Source organism: Oncorhynchus mykiss, chromosome 2 (genome assembly GCF_013265735.2).
Source record: "Oncorhynchus mykiss isolate Arlee chromosome 2, USDA_OmykA_1.1, whole genome shotgun sequence".
Taxonomy (NCBI): domain Eukaryota; kingdom Metazoa; phylum Chordata; class Actinopteri; order Salmoniformes; family Salmonidae; genus Oncorhynchus; species Oncorhynchus mykiss.
This window is the reverse complement of record NC_048566.1, coordinates 32,895,803-32,914,196: the sequence shown is the minus strand read 5'-3', so window position 1 is coordinate 32,914,196 and position 18,394 is coordinate 32,895,803. Positions and strand designations below refer to the sequence as shown.

Genomic DNA, 18,394 nt, shown 5'->3' with positions numbered 1-18,394 from the left:
ATCAGCAACCATCACTCCTGTGTTCCAATGGCACGTTGGGTTAGCTTATACAAGTTTATCATTTTAAAAGGCTAATTGATCATTAGAAAACCCTTTTGCAATTACTGTGGGGCAAAAAAAGTATTTAGTCAGCCACCAATTGTGCAAGTTCTCCCACTTAAAAAGATGAGAGAGGCCTGTCATTTTCATCATAGGTACACTTCAACTATGACAGACAAAATGAGAAAAAAAATCCAGAAAATCACATTGTAGGATTTTAACTGAATTTATTTGCAAATTATGGTGGCCTCTCTCATCTTTTTAAGTGGGAGAACTTGCACAATTGGCTGAAAACTGTTGTGCTGATTAAAGAAGCAGTAAAAGTACCCACAAAACACCAGTCTCAACGTCAACAGTGAAGAGGCGACTCCGGGGTGCTGGCCTTATAGGCAGAGTTCCTCTGTCCAGTGTCTGTGTTCTTTGGCCCATCTTAATCTTTTGTTATTATTGGCCAGTCTGAGATATGACCTTTCTTTGCAACTCTGCCTAGAAGGGCAGCATCCCGGAGTTGCCCCTTACTGTTGACGTTGAGACTGGTGTTTTGCGGGTACTATTTAATGAAGCTGCCAGTTGAGGACTTCTGAGGGGTCTGTTTCTCAAACTAAACACTGTAATGTACTTGTCCTCTTGCTCAGTTGTGCACCGGGGCCTCCCACTCCTTTTCCATTCTGGTTAGAGCCAGTTTGCATTGTTCTGTGAAGGGAGTAGTACACAGAGCTGTACGAGATCTTCAATTTCTCTTCAGCAATTTCTCGCATGGAATAGCCTTCATTTCTCAGAACAAGAATAGACTGATGAGTTTCAAAAGAAAATGCTTTGTTTCTGACCATTTTGAGCCTGTAATCAAACCCACAAATGCTGATGCTCCAGATACTCAACTAGTCTAAAGGTCAATTCTATTGCTTCTTTAATCAGAACAACAGTTTTTCAGCTGTGCTAACATAATTGCAAAAGGGTTTTCTAATTGTCACTTGTGCTCACTCTCCAGCCTCTAGGTCACCAGGCTGCTCGTTATGGTGCACATCTGTCATCATCGGAACACGCACCTGCGCATCATCACTCACCTGGACTCACTTCCTTGATCACCTGCCCTATATATGTCACTCCATTTAGTTCCTTCCCCAGGTGTCATTGTTTCCTGTTTGTGCGTTGTTCGTGTTTCTTGTTTCACAACATGAACAATGTCTACACTGTATTTCTGATCAATTTGATGTTATTTTAATGGACAAAGAAAATAGCTTTTCTTTCAAAAACAAGGACATTTCTAAATGACCCCAAACTTTTGAACGGTAGTGTATAAATGTATGTAATTCCATAAACAAAAGTGGACTTCATCATAAAGAATGCATATGGTACTTTATAAACACAAGTGATTGTCATATACAGTCGTGGCCAAACGTTTTGACACAAATATACATTTTCACAAAGTTTGCTGCTTCAGTGTCTTTAGATATATTTGTCAGATGTTACTATGGAATACTGAAGTATAATTACAAGCATTTCTTAAGTGTCAAAGGCTTTTATTGACAATTACATGAAGTTGATGCAATACAGTGCCTTGCGAAAGTATTCGGCCCCCTTGAACTTTGCGACCTTTTGCCACATTTCAGGCTTCAAACATAAAGATATAAAACGGTATGTTTTTGTGAAGAATCAACAACAAGTGGGACACAATCATGAAGTGGAACGACATTTATTGGATATTTCAAACTTTTTTAACAAATCAAAAACTGAAAAATTGGGCGTGCAAAATTATTCAGCCCCCTTAAGTTAATACTTTGTAGCGCCACCTTTTGCTGCGATTACAGCTGTAAGTCGCTTGGGGTATGTCTCTATCAGTTTTGCACATCGAGAGACTGAATTTTTTTCCCATTCCTCCTTGCAAAACAGCTTGAGCGCAGTGAGGTTGGATGGAGAGCATTTGTGAACAGCAGTTTTCAGTTCTTTCCACAGATTCTGTCATGTACTGTCATGTTGTGTCTTGTCTCTGTCCTTTCCCTTCACCCTGTCTCCCTCTGCTGGTCGTTGTTAGGTTACCTTTTCTCCCCCTCTTTCCCCCAGCTGTGCCTTGTCTCCTCCTAACCACCTCGTCACCCCGTTTCCCACCTGTTCCCTTTTTCCCTCTGATTAGGTCCCTATATCTCTCTCTGTTTCTGCTCCTGTCTTTGTCGGATTCTTGTTTGTTGTGTTTCATGCCTGAACCAGACTGTCGTCATGTTTGCTGTAACCTTGTCTTGTCCTGTCGGAATCTGCTGGTCCGTCTGAGCCTACCTATGTTTGGTAATTAAAGAAGCTCTGTTTAAGTTAATTCGCTTTTGGGTCCTCATTCACGCTCCGTAACAGAAGAATCCGACCAAGAATGGACCCAGCGACTTCGGATCCTCTCCACTCAGCCGTCGGGATCCAGGGAGCGATGCTAGGCAGACACGAGCAGGAAGTGTCTGCTGCTCGACATGCCGTTGAGACCCTGGCCACCCAAGTCTCCAACCTCACAGAACAGGTTCACCATCTCCGCCTCGATCCACCGGCCACTTCCAGGGCTTTCGAATCTCCGGAGCCCAGAATCAATAACCCGCCGTGTTACTCTGGGGAGCCCACTGAATGCCGCTCGTTCCTCACCCAGTGTGATATTGTGTTTTCTCTCCAGCCCAACACTTACTCCAGGAGCACTGCTCGTGTCGCCTACGTCATATCTCTCCTTATTGGACGGGCTCGTGAGTGGGGCACGGCAATCTGGGAGGCAAGGGCTGAGTGTACTAACCAGTATCAGGACTTTAAGGAGGAGATGATACGGGTTTTTGATCGATCTGTTTTTGGGGAGGAGGCTTCCAGGGCCCTGTCTTCCCTATGTCAAGGCAATCGATCCATAACAGACTACTCTATTGAGTTTCGCACTCTTGCTGTCTCCAGTGGCTGGAACGAGCCGGCCTTGCTCGCTCGTCTTCTGGAGGGTCTCCGCGCAGAGGTAAAGGATGAGATTCTCTCCCGGGAGGTTCCTTCCAGCGTGGATTCCTTGATTGAACTCGCTATTCGCATTGAGCGACGGGTTGATCTTCGTCACCGAGCTCGTGGAAAGGAGCTCGCGCTCTCCGTCGCCCCCCTCTCCGCATCACTACCATCTTCCTCTGCCGGCTCGGGTGCTGAGCCCATGCAGCTGGGAGGTACCCGCATCTCGACTAAGGAGAGGGAACGGAGAATCACCAACCGCCTCTGTCTCTATTGCGGTTCCGCTGGTCATTTTGTCACTTCATGTCCAGTAAAAGGCCAGAGCTCGTCAGTAAGCGGAGGGCTACTGGTGAGCGCTACTACTCCTGTCTCTCCTTCAAGATCCTGCACTACCTTGTCGGTCCATCTACGCTGGACCGGTTCGTCAGCTTCCTGCAGTGCCTTAATAGACTCTGGGGCGGAGGGCTGTTTTATGGACGAGACCTGGGCTCGGGAACATGACATTCCTCTCAGACAGTTAAAGGAGCCCACGGCCTTGTTCGCCCTGGATGGTAGTCCTCTCCCCAGGATTCAGCGTGAGACGCTACCTTTAACCCTCACTGTTTCTGGTAATCATAGTGAAACCATTTCTTTTTTAATTTTTCGTTCACCTTTTACACCTGTTGTTTTGGGCCATCCCTGGCTAGTTTGTCATAATCCTTCCATTAATTGGTCTAGTAATTCTATCCTCTCCTGGAACGTCTCTTGTCATGTGAAATGTTTAATGTCTGCTATCCCTCCTGTTTCCTCTGTCTCTTCTTCACAGGAGGAGCCTGGTGATTTGACAGGGGTGCCGGAGGAATATCACGATCTGCGCACGGTGTTCAGTCGGTCCAGGGCCACCTCTCTTCCTCCACACCGGTCGTATGATTGTAGTATTGATCTCCTTCCGGGAACCACCCCCCCCCCGGGGTAGACTATACTCTCTGTCGGCTCCCGAACGTAAGGCTCTCGAAGATTATTTGTCTGTAGCTCTTGACGCCGGTACCATAGTCCCCTCCTCCTCTCCCGCCGGAGCGGGGTTTTTTTTTGTCAAGAAGAAGGACGGGTCTCTGCGTCCCTGCATAGATTATCGAGGGCTGAATGACATAACAGTGAAGAATCGTTATCCGCTTCCTCTTATGTCTTCAGCCTTCGAGATCCTGCAGGGAGCCAGGTTTTTCACTAAGTTGGACCTTCGTAACGCTTACCATCTCGTGCGCATCAGGGAGGGGGACGAGTGGAAGACGGCGTTTAACACTCCGTTAGGGCACTTTGAATACCGGGTTCTTCCTTTCGGCCTCGCTAACGCTCCAGCTGTCTTTCAGGCATTAGTCAATGATGTCCTGAGAGACATGCTGAACATCTTTGTTTTCGTTTACCTTGACGATATCCTGATTTTTTCACCGTCACTCCAGATTCATGTTCAGCACGTTCGACGTGTCCTCCAGCGCCTTTTAGAGAATTGTCTTTTTGTGAAGGCTGAGAAGTGCACTTTTCATGCCTCCTCCGTCACATTTCTCGGTTCTGTTATTTCCGCTGAAGGCATTAAGATGGATCCCGCTAAAGTCCAAGCTGTCATTGATTGGCCCGTCCCTAAGTCACGCGTCGAGCTGCAGCGCTTTCTCGGCTTCGCGAACTTCTATCGTCGTTTCATCCGTAATTTCGGTCAGGTGGCAGCTCCTCTCACAGCCCTTACTTCTGTCAAGACGTGCTTTGAGTGGTCCGTTTCCGCCCAGGGAGCTTTTGATCTCCTCAAGAATTGTTTTACATCCGCTCCTATCCTTGTTACACCTGACGTCTCTAGACAGTTCGTTGTCGAGGTTGACGCGTCAGAGGTGGGCGTGGGAGCCATTCTTTCTCAGCGCTCCCTCTCTGACGACAAGGTCCACCCATGCGCGTATTTTTCTCATCGCCTGTCGCCGTCGGAACGTAACTATGATGTGGGTAACCGCGAACTGCTCGCCATCCGGTTAGCCCTAGGCGAATGGCGACAGTGGTTGGAGGGGGCGACCGTTCCTTTTGTCGTTTGGACTGACCATAGGAACCTTGAGTACATCCGTTCTGCCAAACGACTTAATGCGCGTCAGGCGCGTTGGGCGCTGTTTTTCGCTCGTTTCGAGTTCGTGATTTCTTATCGTCCGGGCTCTAAGAACACCAAGCCTGATGCTTTGTCTCGTCTCTTCAGTTCTTCAGTAGCCTCCACTGACCCCGAGGGGATTCTCCCTGAGGGGCGTGTTGTCGGGTTGACTGTCTGGGGAATTGAGAGGCAGGTAAAGCAAGCGCTCACTCACACTCCGTCGCCGCGCGCTTGTCCTAGGAACCTTCTTTTCGTTCCCGTTCCTACTCGTCTGGCCGTTCTTCAGTGGGCTCACTCTGCCAAGTTAGCCGGCCACCCTGGTGTTCGGGGTACGCTTGCTTCCATTCGCCAGCGTTTTTGGTGGCCCACCCGGGAGCATGACACGCGTCGTTTCGTGGCTGCTTGTTCGGTCTGCGCGCAGACTAAGTCCGGTAACTCTCCTCCTGCCGGCCGTCTCAGGCCGCTTCCTATTCCCTCTCGACCGTGGTCTCACATCGCCTTAGATTTTGTCACCGGACTGCCTTCGTCAGCGGGGAAGACTGTTATTCTTACGGTTGTCGATAGGTTCTCTAAGGCGGCTCATTTCATTCCCCTTGCTAAGCTTCCTTCTGCTAAAGAGACGGCACAAATCATCATCGAGAATGTTTTCAGAATTCATGGCCTTCCGTCAGACGTCGTTTCGGACAGAGGTCCGCAATTCACGTCTCAATTTTGGAGGGAGTTTTGCCGTTTGATTGGGGCTTCCGTCAGTCTCTCTTCCGGCTTTCACCCCCAGTCTAACGGTCAAGCAGAACGGGCCAATCAGACTATTGGTCGCATCTTACGCAGTCTTTCTTTTCGCAACCCTGCGTCTTGGTCAGAACAGCTCCCCTGGGCAGAATACGCCCACAACTCGCTTCCTTCGTCTGCGACCGGGCTATCTCCTTTTCAGAGTAGCCTCGGGTACCAGCCTCCGCTGTTCTCATCTCAGTTCGCCGAGTCCAGCGTCCCCTCCGCTCAGGCTTTTGTCCAACGTTGCGAGCGCACCTGGAAGAGGGTCAGGTCTGCACTTTGCCGTTATAGGACGCAGACTGTGAGGGCTGCTAATAAGCGTAGAACTAAGAGTCCTAGATATTGTCGCGGTCAGAGAGTTTGGCTCTCCACTCAGAACCTTCCCCTTAAGACGGCTTCTCGCAAGTTGACCCCGCGGTTCATTGGTCCGTTCCGTATTTCTCGGGTCATTAATCCTGTCGCAGTTCGACTTCTTCTTCCGCGATACCTTCGTTGCGTCCACCCGGTCTTCCATGTCTCCTGCATCAAGCCCGTCCTTCGCGCCCCCGCTCGTCTTCCCCCCCCCCCCCCCCCATCCTTGTCGAGGGCGCACCCATCTACAGGGTCCGTAGAATTTTGGACATGCGTCCTCGGGGCCGTGGTCACCAGTACCTCGTAGATTGGGAGGGGTACGGTCCTGAGGAGAGGAGTTGGGTTCCCTCTCGGGACGTGCTGGACCGTGCGCTGATCGAGGATTTCCTCCGTTGCCGCCAGGTTTCCTCCTCGAGTGCGCCAGGAGGCGCTCGGTGAGTGGGGGGGTACTGTCATGTACTGTCATGTTGTGTCTTGTCTCTGTCCTTTCCCTTCACCCTGTCTCCCTCTGCTGGTCGTTGTTAGGTTACCTTTTCTCCCCCTCTTTCCCCCAGCTGTGCCTTGTCTCCTCCTAACCACCTCGTCACCCCGTTTCCCACCTGTTCCCTTTTTCCCTCTGATTAGGTCCCTATATCTCTCTCTGTTTCTGCTCCTGTCTTTGTCGGATTCTTGTTTGTTGTGTTTCATGCCTGAACCAGACTGTCGTCATGTTTGCTGTAACCTTGTCTTGTCCTGTCGGAATCTGCCGGTCCGTCTGAGCCTACCTATGTTTGGTAATTAAAGAAGCTCTGTTTAAGTTAATTCGCTTTTGGGTCCTCATTCACGCACCGTAACAGATTCTCGATTGGATTCAGGTCTGGACTTTGACTTGGCCATTCTAACACCTGGATATGTTTATTTTTTAACCATTCCATTGTAGATTTTGCTTTATGTTTTGGATCATTGTCTTGTTGGAAGACAAATCTCCGTACCAGTCTCAGGTCTTTTGCGGACTCCATCAGGTTTTCTTTCAGAATGGTCCTGTATTTGGCTTCATCCATCTTCCCATCAATTTTAACCATCTTCCCTGTCCCTGCTGAAGAAAAGCAGGCCCAAACCATGATGCTGCCACCACCATGTTTGACAGTGGGGATGGTGTGTTCAGCTGTGTTGCTTTTACGCCAAACATAACGTTTTGCATTGTTGCCAAAAAGTTCAATTTTGGTTTCATCTGACCAGAGCACCTTCTTCCACATGTTTGGTGTGTCTCCCAGGTGGCTTGTGGCAAACTTTAAACGACACATTTTATGGATATCTTTAAGAAATGGCTTTCTTCTTGCCACTCTTCCATAAAGGCCAGATTTGTGCAATATACGACTGATTGTTGTCCTATGGACAGTCTCCCACCTCAGCTGTAGATCTCTGCAGTTCATCCAGAGAGATCATGGGCCTCTTGGCTGCATCTCTGATCAGTCTTCTCCTTGTATGAGCTGAAAGTTTAGAGGGACGGCCAGGTCTTGGTAGATTTGCAGTGGTCTGATACTCCTTCCATTTCAATATTATCGCTTGCACAGTGCTCCTTGGGATGTTTAAAGCTTGGGAAATCTTTTTGTATCCAAATCCGGCTTTAAACTTCTTCACAACAGTATCTCGGACCTGCCTGGTGTGTTCCTTGTTCTTCATGATGCTCTCTGCGCTTTTAACGGACCTCTGAGACTATCACAGTGCAGGTGCATTTATACAGAGACTTGATTACACACAGGTGGATTGTATTTATCATCATTAGTCATTTAGGTCAACATTGGATCATTCAGAGATCCTCACTGAACTTCTGGAGAGAGTTTGCTGCACTGAAAGTAAAGGGGCTGAATAATTTTGCACGCCCAATTTTTCCGTTTTTGATTTGTTAAAAAAGTTTGAAATATCCAATAAATGTCGTTCCACTTCATGATTGTGTCCCACTTGTTGTTGATTCTTCACAAAAAAATACAGTTTTATATCTTTATGTTTGAAGCCTGAAATGTGGCAAAAGGTCGCAAAGTTCAAGGGGGCGAATACTTTCGCAAGGCACTGTATATGCAGTGTTGACCCTTCTTTTCAAGACCTCTTTATTCATGGCTGTGTCCTTAGGCAAAATTGTGAGTGAGCCCACTCCCTTGGCTGAAAAGCAACCCCACACATGAATGGTCTCAGGATGCTTTACTGCTGGCATGACACAGGACTGAGAAAATGACTTTACCCCAGTCCTCAGCAGTCCAATCCCTGTACCTTTTGCAGAATATCAGTCTGTCCCTGATGTTTTTCCTGGAGAGAAGTGGCTTCTTTGCTTCCCTTCTTGACACCAGGCCATCCTCCAAAAGTCTTTGCCTAACTGTGTGTGCAGATGCACTCACACCTGCCTGCTGCCATTCCTGAGCAAGTTCTGTACTGGTGGTGCCCCGATCCCGCAGCTGAATCAACTTTAGGGGACAGTCCTGGCGCTTGCTGGACTTTCTTGGGCGCCCTGAAGCCTTTTTCACAACAACTTAAACCTCTCTCCTTGAAGTTCTTGATGATCCGATAAATGGTTGATTTAGGTGCAATCTTATTGGCATCAATATCCTTGTCTGTGAAGCTCTTTTTGCGCAAAGCAATGATGACGGCACGTGTTTCCTTGCAGGTAACCATGTTTGACAGAGGAAGAACAATGATTCCAAGCACCACCCTCCTTTTGAAGCTTCCAGTCTGTTATTCGAACTCAATCAGCATGACAGAGTGATCTCCAGCCTTGTCCTCGTCAACACGAGAGAATCACTGACATGATGTCAGCTGGTCCTTTTGTGGCAGGGCTGAAATGCAGTGGAAATGTTTTTGGGGGATTCAGTTCATTTGCATGGCAAAGAGGGACTTTGCAATTAATTTAAATTCATCTGATCACTCATCATAACATTCTGGAGTATTGCAAATTGCCATCAAATGATGTTTGAGGACCATAGAAGTCCTGTTACGAAATCAATTCTCCTCCTTATCACCCAAGTCTATAAAAGTCATGCCTGTTTTATGACCACACCGTAGTCTGAAACTGTGCACATCTGGATTTACTACACTGGAGGTGGCATATTCAAAAACACTCTCTGCCTCTCCTACTTCCTCAATTTTGCGGTCTGTCAATCAATACCCAATTAATTGTTGGCCGTAGAGCAGCACTGGTACAGTATTCCAATAATGTTTTGTTCTGTATTTTCTCACTAAGGAAAACAGCCAAGCATAATGTACTTTAACAAAAGGAAATGTTGAACTGATGTGGACAGCAAAAATTGCCTGGCCATCAAAGAAACCTTGCATCAAACATCCACATAAACACAGATGTGCACACACAGAGACCAACAGTGACTTCATGGATGGCCTCACATGCCCTCCCTCACAACAAGTGTGTGCACGCACACTTTCCATCTCTATCCACTATCCCCTTTCCCTTGGTTGAATCTCATGCAGATTTCATACTACAAGTCCCAGATGTTTGCTGCAGTCCCCTCTCCAGTGGCAAGGTGTGGTAGCAACCCCCCTCTGCCTTGGCTAACACTAAAGCAAACGGAACCATGGTCTCAACAGGACTCACAGCGGCCCTGATAGGTACAGTAACACAGATTTGGATGTTACAGTATACCTTAGTTTAAGTATTTCTACAATACAGGCATTGTAATTCCTAATATATACGTTTCGGTGCAATGCAGATCTTTAGAAAAACTAAAGACATCCCAAGGAATAAATAAAGATTTTCCACATTTAGTGTAACATACACTGATCCTTCGGAATCCCATGGTTGAGTATCTGATTCAGTGTCCTCTTCAATAACACATGGTTCAAGCACCACACATTTCATGCCATGGGCATTTAGCTTTAAAGGCCTAATGAAGCCGTTTTCTATCAATATTAAATAATTTATTGGTAACAATTAAGTACCTTACTGTAATAGATTTCTATTCAAATGGGCAAAATTGTATTTAAGCAACAAAAAAAAAATCTCTCAAGCAAAACATTTGCTAGGACTGTCTGGGAATGCTCTGAGTGGGAAGTGGAAAACTGAAAACTAGCTGTTATTGGCAGAGAGGTTTAGAACTCTCTTTGTTATTAGTCTATTAACCAATTTACCCCATGTCGCCATGGAAAGCCGAAACTCCCTCCCATGCAAACCTGCTAATTAGAAGGTCCTGTGTATATTGTATTTTCAACCACTGATCACATTTGTTCATACTTTTACATTGTTCGTTTCATCAGCTCTTGTACAATATGATACAAAACAGAAGTTTGACTGCACTGGGCCTTCACATTTTTTTTAAACTTCACAGTTCCATGAAACTGAGAGCAATTAAAGATAACAGACTATGACCACGCAGCATCTGCTTTCGATTAAGACAACACTTCTAATGTAACTAGCTGGCCAGTTTATTTGCAGTCAGTGAGACAGGCGCGAGCTGGAACCCATTTGGGTAGCTGTTGGTATATCTTTTCTCTGTTGCTGTTGTTGTTTTTCATCTTCTTTAGCTGGGCATCATTTCCTGTTTGGGGAGTAATAATGGTGTCCCATCTGGGCATTTATTTACCTCATGTACCCCCTAAATGTAAAAAGCCTGCAGGGTATGTGGTTAGGCCATTATGCATAATGCATGAAGAGACATAGACCTAAACACATGCAGGAAGATGTGCATCTACAGACTCGTCCCTCTGTCTGCATTATGGCTGAATGACTGCACATCAGAAAGGTACTGTGACATGCTAGCAAATATAATTCAATGGGACAGTAACCAGGGAAAGAACTAAGAGTGGGATGCATATCATAAGGTACTTGTCTCTTTCTTTCTCTATCTCTACTACCTCTCTGTTTTTCCAGGAAGTTCAGTCTGGGCCAGTAAATTCCTCTCATTTAAACCCAATAGATTTACTGGCCTGCCTCTGGCCTTCGGTGCACTGCCTTTGGAGGACGAGGAGGAAATCTGCTCCTTATTAATGTGATCCTTTTATCGCAGCTTCTTCTTCACAGAACCAAAATATATCCCTCGTTCTGAGCATTTGGAAGTAAAGACCAAACTCATTTTTGTATTTTGTCACTTTAGAACTTGAGCCACGTGTGCTACCCTGAAGGTGAACCCTTAGAAATGTTCCTATCCTTTGTCTTTGCGACTATGCTTTTCACAGCTGTGGTGCTGTAACCTATTTCGAGACCTATAGGTGGCAGCATTACTTTTTTCACTTCGGCTCCAAAACATAAAAGCGATACATTCAGCAAAGAATAAGAGGAAAATACAGCCATGTGGTCATTATGCATGCAAAATGTAATCATATGGTAAAACAAAAGCTTTGTGTCACACCTGCAGGTCTGCTCGACAGAACAGGAAGGCAGGGGGCGACCTGGAAACAAGGGCCAGATGCACACCACCGCCACCACAAAGGACGTCCTGGGCAAATAACGCGGGGGGCAGGCAAGGAAGAAGAGGGAGCATCCCTTCCTCTTTGGGTATGATCTTAGCCAATCAAGGACACGGCAAACAAATGTAACACTTTATTTTTCTGTGTGCAAAGTGGGAACTAATCAGTAGAGATCTGAACTTATGTAAAAAATAATAATAATAAGTTGAAGTGGAAATGCAGCATGCACTAATGGTAGCCTAACAACTAATAACTATAAATGGCTATAGCTGTGAGTAGGTACCAAGTAATTTCCTTGTAGTTAACACACTGTAAAAGTAAGTGTTACTGCTTCTTCCTTTCCTTCAGCACTACTTCAAAAGCATCCTTTAAATGGGGTCATCTTGATCATATAGGTCATTCTACCATTTAAAAAAAGATGGCTCAATATGGACTCTACTAACTCATGTGTTCGCTCACCTCTTATAAAACACAGGGGCCAAGCTGTCTCTTCACGCAAATAGTTTGTTTGTTCTGCTCTGTTTATCTGCCAGGGTGCAAAAAGAAAACAAAGTTAAAACATCCCCAGTCTCCCAAACCCCCACAAGTCCACATTCTCATAGCTCTTTCCCTCGCTCATCGCTGTGAGACAGAACTAGGACAAACAATAGGAAGCAGATAGGAAACATCTTGCCTCTAAACCCAGGTCTGCATCCCAACCTTCCCTTCCTCTGACAAGTAAACACAACTGAGGAGGGATTCTTACGAGTAAAACAAAAACTACCAACACCATCATACCAATACTGGCATTGCTGTACCCAGAAATTCCAAGAGCAAATCCATTGGGATGCTAACATAGTCTGTTGTTTTGAATAATGGTGATGTTGACGAGGGATACTCTCTCATTCTGCATTTCTCTGTGACTAACTCTCCCTTTTATTACCTGACCTGAATAATGGAAATGTTTGTGAGTGGAGGGGATCTCATAAAATGCATGATGGAGAGCCATGGAGTCACTGCTCCACACAGCTGGTGGACGACTGGGTTGGCTGTAGGTCAGGAACTGGGAAAAACATCAAGTGGGGCTCTACCAATTCATGTCACTGGGGTGCCAAGCATGACATAACAGTTCTTTATTTTAGCATTCAGAATTCACATTATATTATAAATATGACATCTTATCCAACAGTTGAGAAAATAAATGGCTATTGCTTCATTTACATAAATGACCTCACACCAGCTGCTGAAAGAAACAAAGAGTGGAAAAAGCACAACCATTTTCTCAAGACGGCCTGAGAAAGCAATGAGACGTTAAAGGGGATACATTTCCTCCCTCTACAGCTCAGGTTTCTGTTTGCTACAGCCTTCCTCTATAGACACCGCATGAAATGAGAGGCACCAGAACAGGCCCCCAAATCTTAATTACACGTCTCCACCACCCCCTCCACAAAACCACCCTCCCTACCCAACATCACCCACCCACCCAACCAACCAACAACACAAGCAGCTTCAAAGACACTCACCACAGTACAAGTACTCTGTGGTCACTCCATTAGCCCTTTCCAGTCCCCTCCCCCCCGATCCTCTATCCAACTGTTCTTTATGAAAGTTTATTTGAGCCAGAGCCTATAGTAACTGTCCATGTTCCACAGCAAAACCGGTCCAAAACCACGTCTCGCATGGCTGCAGTCGTATCTGCTCCAAATGATCTGCACGGCTGCAGAGCATATGGAGTTGAGACTTATACAATCATGTCGTAGGAATATTACATCTCTGTCACCTTCTTTTGCTGTTTTCCATTACGATGATTTATCTGCACAAAAGACTGAAAAGACAAGATTGACCAATCATCAAATCAAGTCGAGTACTAATTTTAATATTGACAATCACTTTGGCAGGGAAAGAAATCCTTGGGAGGTTTATGAATCAACTGGGAGTTTGCTGTGTAGATTTGACAACATTAAATCTGCCAGACTACGATGTCAAAAAACCTCGTAAGAACCTCCCAGGCCTTCTGTACAGTACAACCATTAATCCACCTTCTATATAAACAATGTTTTGAGTCCATAAAGTGACATGTTTGGATAAAAAACAAGCAAGGATCCACAACTACAATCTCAACTCAATAACAACACACAAATGGTGTGTGGCCTGGTATAAACCTTTCATGAAAAGCCCTAGCTTTCAAAAGAAAACACATAGAGACCCAGTGTACTCTGTGGCGTTACAATAAACCTTTATAAACAGAGGGTTTGTGCCATTTGGAAGATCAAATTAACGTGAAGTAAATATACTGTAACTACCTCATCTCTACTCGTCCTATTTCTACCTCGGCTCTGGTGTGTCTGGCCAGTGTCATCCCAAATCAAAACATATCCGATGGCTCACCAGACCTCCATACTTCACCTCTTGGATGGAGAAACAGATGGTCATAGAAGGCCAGTCTGAGGAGAGCAATGGAGAAACTCCAGCTGTTTGATTGAAGAGAGGAATCTGTAGTTAGACCACAGACAGAAAAGAGATCACCAAATCTTCATACAGTACTGCCTGATGGCAGTAACAGTCTGTAGACAAACAGACACGTATCCAAGAGGTGTACTGTAAATATGCAGAGCAGTATGTATGGACATCAGACAGAAAAATCCACACGGAATCTCGATTTATCCACTGGGCACACGCTGGTTGAATTAATTATGTTTCCACGTCAAACATCTGCTATCTGAGCAGCTAACCGATCGCTGCAGCTGTACATTGTCCATCGGTAAATAGCCCACCCAATTTACCTACCTCATCCCCATACTGTTTATTTTATTTACTTTTCTGCTCTTTTGCACACCAGTATCTCTACCTGCACATGACCATCTGATCGTTTATCACTCCAGTGTTAATCTGCAAAATTGTAACTATCCGCCTACCTCCTCATGCCTTTTGCACACAATGTATATAGACTCCTTTTTTCTTTATACTGGGTTATTGACTTGTTTATTGTTTACTCCATGTGTAACTCTGTGTTGTTGTCTGTTCACACTGCTATGCTTTATCTTGGCCAGGTCGCAGTTGTAAATGAGAACTTGTTCTCAACTAGCCTACCTGGTTAAATAAAGGTGAAATTAAAAATGTAAAAATAAACAAATAAAATTTCAATTAAATGGTATTGAACCAACGTGGAATAGATGTTGAATTGACGTCTGTGCCCAGTGAGTATCTACTTTTGTAAAGAGGTCAGCATACTACAGACAAATATCAATGTGTTTTCCTGAGGATTTTGGTGAGCTGTCTTAAAGACCACAGTAGATGGGAGTTTAGGTGCTGTCAGATCCAGGTGGCAGCGGCTTACTGTGTAAATCACATATCCTATCTTTCCTTTCCAGGTGTTGAGTGTTAAAGTGTTTCTATGTGCATCAGCGCCAGGTTCTCCCAAGAGCCTCCATTCACAAGATCTCTTTGGGTACTACACTGGAGGATTTTAGGCCAGTTCGCAGTCCTAGGGTAAAGCTGGGTGAAAAACAAACACATATAGCTTAGCTTTATAGCAATAAGAAATAGCCATACAAAGAGTACAGTTGAAGTCGGAAGTTTACATACACCTTAGCCAATTACATTTAAACACAGTTTTTCCACAATTCCTGACATTTAATCCAAGTAAAAATTCCCTGTCTTAGGTCAGTTAGGATCACCACTTATTTTAATCATGTGAAATGTCAGAATAATAGTAGAGAGAATGATTTATTTCAGCTTTTATTTCTTTCAACACATTCCCAGTTGGTCAGAAATTTACATACACTCAATTAGTATTTGGTAGCATTGCCTTTAACTTATTTAACTTGGGTCAAATGTTTTGGGTAGTCTTCCACAAGCTTCCCTCAATAAGTTGGGTGAATATTGGCCCATTCCTCCTGACAGAGATGGTGTAACTGAGTCAGGTTTGTAAGCCTCCTTGCTCGCACATGCTTTTTCAGGTCTGCCCACAAATTTTCTAGAGGATTGAGGTCAGGTCTTTGTGATGGCCACTCCAATACCTTGACTTTGTTGTCCTTAAGCCATTTTGACACAACTATGCTTTCAAATTTGCTTGGGGTCATTGTCCGTTTGGAAGACCCATTTGCAACCAAGCTTTAACTTCCTGACTGATGTCTTTAGATGTTGCTTCAATATATCCACATAATTTTTCCTCCTCATAATGCCATCTATTTTGTGAAGTGCATCACAAAATAGAGCAAAGCACCCCCACAACATGATGCTGCCACCCCCGTGCTTCACGGTTGGGATGGTGTTCTTCAGCTTGCAGGCCTCCCCCTTTTTCCTCCAAACATAATGATGGTCATTATGGCCAAACAGCTTTATTTTTATTTCATCAGACCAAAGGACATTTCTCCAAAAAGTATGTTATTTGTCCCCATGTGCTGTTGCAAACCGTAGTCTGGCTTTTTTATGGCTGTTTTGGAGCAGTGGCTTCTTCCTTGCTGAGCGGCTTTTCAGGTTATGTCAATATAGGACTCGTTTTACTGTGGATATAGATACTTTTGTACCCGTTTCCTCCAGAATCTTCACAAGGTCCTTTTCTGTTGTTCTGGGATTTCGCACCAAAGTACGTTCATCTCTAGGAGACAGAACGCGTCTCCTTCCTGAGCTGTATGACGTCCGCGTGGTCCCATGGTGTTTATACTTGTGTACTATTGTTTGTACAGATGAATGTGGTGCCTTCAGGCATTTGGAAATTGCTCCCAAGGATGAACCAGACTTGTGGAGGTTTAAGGTCTTGGCTGATTTCTTTTGATTTTCCTTTGATGTCAAGCAAAGAGGCACTGAGTTTGAAGGTAGGCCTTGAAATACATCCACAGGTACGCCTCCAATAGACTCAAATGATGTCAATTAGCCTATTAGAAACTTCTAAAACCATGACATCTTTTTCTGGAATTTTCCAAGCTGTTTAAAGTCACAGTCAACTTAGTGTATGTAAACTTCTGACCCACTGGAATTGTAATTCAGTGAATTATAAGCTAAATAATCTGTCTGTAAACAATTGTTGGAAACATTACTTGTGTCATGCACAAAGTAGATGTCCTAACCAACTTGCCAAAACTATAGTTTGCAAACAAGAAATGTGTGGAGTGGTTGAAAAACGAGTTTTAATGACTCCAACCTAAGTGTATGTAAACTTACGACTTCAACTTTATATGTGTCATCCAACGAGGAAATGTGCTCCACATAGATATGAAAGCCACTGGGTGAGACAGATCCGCCAGATCCATCTCCACGTTTCGTTGCCCTATGATTGTCCTATTTGGTATGTTTCCAACTTGACAGACTACACATGGAAGAGTTGAAAGTTGACTCAGTCACTCAGGCTGTGTCACAATGTGTCGCACACTGCGAGAAGTGACAACCACCTCATCTCCACGTTTCACTGCCATTAATCATGACTCTTGCCTTGCCACAACATAGGCCTCAAGGTCAATTAAGATCTCGGAATACCCCAGAGGCACTTAATAAAATGAAAAGTGGCACCCTCTTTGAAACAACTTGAACCCTAAACCAATCAACTGCAAGCCTGATCAAACAATACCCATTAAGATGGCACTCTATGATAGTCAGATCATGCTTTGCATATCAAGACTATAGGCTAATCCTTTTAACAAAATATGAATTGACCCGGTTTAGTTATGAAGACTGAGGATATAGCAAACATTAATGACAAGAAATACTCACAAAATCGGCACTCCAAATACAAATGTTCAGTATTCACGTGTTATTTTCTATCTACTAATATACATGGTAATAAGCAGGCATGTCAGGATGTACTTACTGTATGTGCGGTACTTCAGTGAAAAGAGCAAGACAGCAGTATGGGAGAGAATTTTAAAAAATCATACAGATCTAAATATGACCGCTATAGTTTGAATAATCTGCAAATGATCAGGCATAATCATAATCTTGGTTATACAATATAGACTTTATCGTTTGTTTTCTAAACGCATATGTTTTCTGCACTCACCTGGGTGAAAAGCATTTGTTGTTAATCCACTGTATTTGCGATCTCAAAGTAGGCTACCTCAAGATATTATAACAAATTTCCAGCGGTGAAAAATGAGTTCCAGATGAAGTCAGTGAAGAAAGAGCAGTAGCATAACTTCACAACTTCAGTGCATTGGTTTCAGCCGCATCCATCGGGGGAGGGTCTGTCGTCGCAGATTGTGGATTGAGAGGAGGAGAGACAAGTAGCGAATTGAAAAACTGTGACAGGAAAGAAGAACGAGAGAAGAGAGAGAGAGAAAGAGAGAGAGAGAGAGAGAGAGAGAGAGAGAAAGAGAAAGAGAAAGAGAAAGAGAGATGCAAGTATAGAATAGTAAACATTTGATTGCAATTAGACTTTTCACAATAAACAAAAACGAAATTGGCAAATTGATTTATTATCTTGTTGAAGGCCTAAAGTATATGGTTAGTACATTTTCAGTGGGATTGAACTAATACAGTAGGTGATCACGTCAAAGTGCACATTGGAGTTTTATTCAATTCTTTGTCATACATGATCGCTATTCATTACTGTAGCCTAGTTTTAAGATCTGAAGAAGTGGATGAGGAGATATGATCAAGAATTTGTGGTTCAGATTGTAAGTAAGGACCAATCGGCAATGAATACTCGATGGGAAACTAAATAACTCATTGCATGCTAGGTAGACAGAACATCAGTTTGCTACGACTGGCTCATATGGAGGACAGACCGGGTGCATCAGTGACATCATGTAGACGCAGTGTTTGATGAAGGCATCCTTAAATAATTTTTCACCACTGTACAGAACCAATAATTCAACATAGTAGGCCTGG

The 18,394-nt window shown here is 44.5% G+C and overlaps 1 protein-coding gene across 2 annotated transcripts in view; it reads right to left on the bottom strand.

Annotated features, from left to right (window-relative positions):
* The window catches only part of LOC110487447 (platelet endothelial aggregation receptor 1), a 43,396-nt gene extending 25,614 nt beyond the window's left edge, over positions 1-17,782 (bottom strand). Inside the window, exon 1 of one of the 2 annotated variants that reach the window (XM_021559388.2) lies at positions 17,565-17,782. The gene's annotated coding sequence lies outside the window, so the exon portion shown is untranslated. Of the gene's footprint in view, positions 1-11,532; positions 11,682-17,564 lie in introns of those variants that run through there. The other variant, XM_036946103.1, reaches the window with a different exon arrangement.
* Between the last annotated feature and the right edge of the window lie 612 nt (positions 17,783-18,394).